Source organism: Mercenaria mercenaria, chromosome 11 (genome assembly GCF_021730395.1).
Source record: "Mercenaria mercenaria strain notata chromosome 11, MADL_Memer_1, whole genome shotgun sequence".
Lineage (NCBI taxonomy): Eukaryota > Metazoa > Mollusca > Bivalvia > Venerida > Veneridae > Mercenaria > Mercenaria mercenaria.
The window spans coordinates 63,704,383-63,707,394 of record NC_069371.1 but is presented as its reverse complement, the minus strand read 5'-3'; positions in this window follow the sequence as shown (position 1 = coordinate 63,707,394).

The following is a 3,012-nucleotide window of genomic DNA, read 5'->3' as shown; positions in this document are numbered from 1 at the left end:
AAACATACTAATTTATCTCCTCACTACATAAAAGCGTAACAGAAAAATCTGCCTCTGGTAGGATTCGAACCCGGGTCGTACAGGTGAAAGTCCAATGCTCTAACCACTCCGACAAAGTGTCGACTCTCTTCCGCACTTGTCAGAGATTTGTTTTAATTAAATTTGTGGCTATACGTAAACTACCGTAACACTTTCTCCTCTTCAAAGGAGTCGCCAATTATGATGACGTGAATGCCATTTTGGCATAGAAAGTGCCATGTTTTGACATTAGATAAGTTCATTTCACGGACTAGCCTCGATCTGACGCTTTATAGGCGTAACAGAAAACTCTCGAGTGTCTGAGGCGGGATTTGAACGCGGGTCGCACGGACGGAAGTCAAATGCTCTAACCACTGATCCCAAGAGTCGACCCCATGACACAGTTCTCAGAAATTGGTTTTAAAAATGGTTTGTTGCTTTTACGTTGCAACGTAGGTAATTCAAAGCGTCCATGTGATTATGTCAAATACGGAATCCTAGAGCCGTAGCGAGTCCGGTATAATATTGGGTTGTCCCCAACAATGAAATAACTTGATGCTGTTTGTGCCCGACGTGTTTGTACTGCTGAACATGAATGAATGGTTTAAATTTTTAGTTTTTATTTTGTTTGGGTTAACGTCACATCGACACAAATATAGGTTACATGGCGACTTTCAAGCTTTGGTGGATGAGGAAGACGCCATGTGACCCACCATGCATCATTTCATCACGAGCGGGCACCTGCATGGATAGAACCAACCATCCGTAAGCAAGCTGGATGGCTTCCTCACATGAAGAATTAACGCCCCGATAAATCATACTGGATCAGATTTGATAAAAAAATATAATTAGTTAATCTCAACTTATGTGAATACTAAGTACAAAAATGAAATAATTGCCATCGGGGAGGACCCAGGAGTTTTTTTCCAGGGATGGGGGAGGGTGGGGGGGGGAGCAAATAGGGAGTACGTTCGGAGGTGTCCCCCTCCTGCTGGTTTCTAAGGGTCAACAGAGATAGAATTTTGAGCTTTTTAGAGTAATAACAAATTTGCCCATGATATGAAAACAAGTATAGTAGGTGTTTGGGTGAACAAGAATGAAAAATTCATTATTGGCCTTGACTAAGTTTAAGCCCCTGCCAATGACTTACTGTCTCTAAAGGGTTATTAAGATATAATATAAATAATGCATTTCCATTATCGATGTGGATGTTTGCCGTTTGATCTCGAACGTTACTTGTTGTAACCACGAGGAGGTCTATACCTTTAAATTATCCTTGAATTGAATTTACGGTACACAGCAAGTTATGTTTAGATTCTCGGTGCCACAGCACGTGATAATATGAGTTTTCTATTGTTTGTTCAACTGTGAGAGTGCAGCGAATTTATTTATTCTTGAATTGATTGTGGGCAGCGAAGCGTGACCACAGATTTACCATACCACAAATTTACGGTCAAAATTCTTATCCGAAACCGAAGAACAAAGTAGTTCCATGTCCTCCATAAATTTTACGTAACTCAAGTCTGTTTAACTTTCAGAAAGTTTCTGAGATTCAACTATATCAAAAAAATGCACTGCTTAAGTACAATTTGTAGTAATCTATATTTTATAACAAAAACAACGCGTATGAAAATGAGCATGCTTGCTTTGATCACATGACCAAAACAATTCTTCATCACGTGACCGAAATAAACTATAAATAACCTACAAATTTAGTATAGTACTTCAGCGTAGATCTATTATCGGTATTAAAACCAAGTTGCGTCTTTTGTAAACGTTTTAAATTAAAACTCAGTTCCTGCTAGAAAATGTAATCGAAATTTAATCATTATAACAACACCAAAGAGCTTGTTTTGGTCACATCTAATTTGCACGGCATGCGTTCTATTTTCGGATAAAATTGCACCCGCCCAAACAAAAAAATAATTTAACAAACAACTAATTCTATATCAATTCTATACTAATGCTATACTGTTTAGTATACTATTACAGTATAGAATTAGTATAGCATTGTATTGTATACTATTTGACCGTCAATAGTATACTCTCTCATAAACAATGATGGGTATACCATTAGTATACTATTATACATTGTACCCTGCTTGTGTATATCATTAGTATACCATTATACTTTGTAAAATATCTGGAGCAATGATATAAATAAATAAATATATATGCACTTATTGAGTTATTGCACTGACATGACGAATTGTAGGAATAAACAATTATTTTTGGTCATCTCTGCTTTGTTTTATTACAAACAGAAATTATTTACAGCCTTCTGTAACTAAGGGGTTGCTAGGATATTTATTATTAGTGTGGGTTCTGAGTGCATTCCCTGATAAGTTTTAAAAGGATTAAGAAGTTAAACTGTGGTGATTCAAATGGATTTTAAAGAAAACTCATGCAGGTTTGATTTGTTATCTTTTTTAAACTGTTATAATTAATCTTCTAATTGAATGTAAAATGTCGAGGTAAACACCCCGGGATACCTGTAGGCTGCATGTAGCCTGAACCTGGGAAGAAGATTGTTCCAGCCGAAACATATTCATGTAAAATCATCAAATTACACTAAATCAAAACAAAATATTCATGTTTGAAAAGCTAATGAAATTATTTACAATATGTATTTTATTTTTTATTTATTGCCATATTACCGGATTTATAATCTTGTTATCCAACAGCAAATTCCGAGTACACTCTTGCAGAGTGACCGGTAATAAAGTATAAACAATCGTGCTATAAATGTTAATGACTTCTTATCCAATCAGAAAAGGGGAATTTGAATGCCTTATAACTTGTGGCAATACTATACTTCTACGCAAAGAAGTAGTCCCCTAAGTGGCACTTTTTTTTCTCAAAAAATACGAAATTTTCAGACATGCCTCACATATCAATGCAAAATATACTTTCTTAACTTTAATTTGGTTCAAAACTTTTGTTTTGACAACACTATTTACCGGGTCGCATCTGTTTGTGAAAATTGCAACTTCC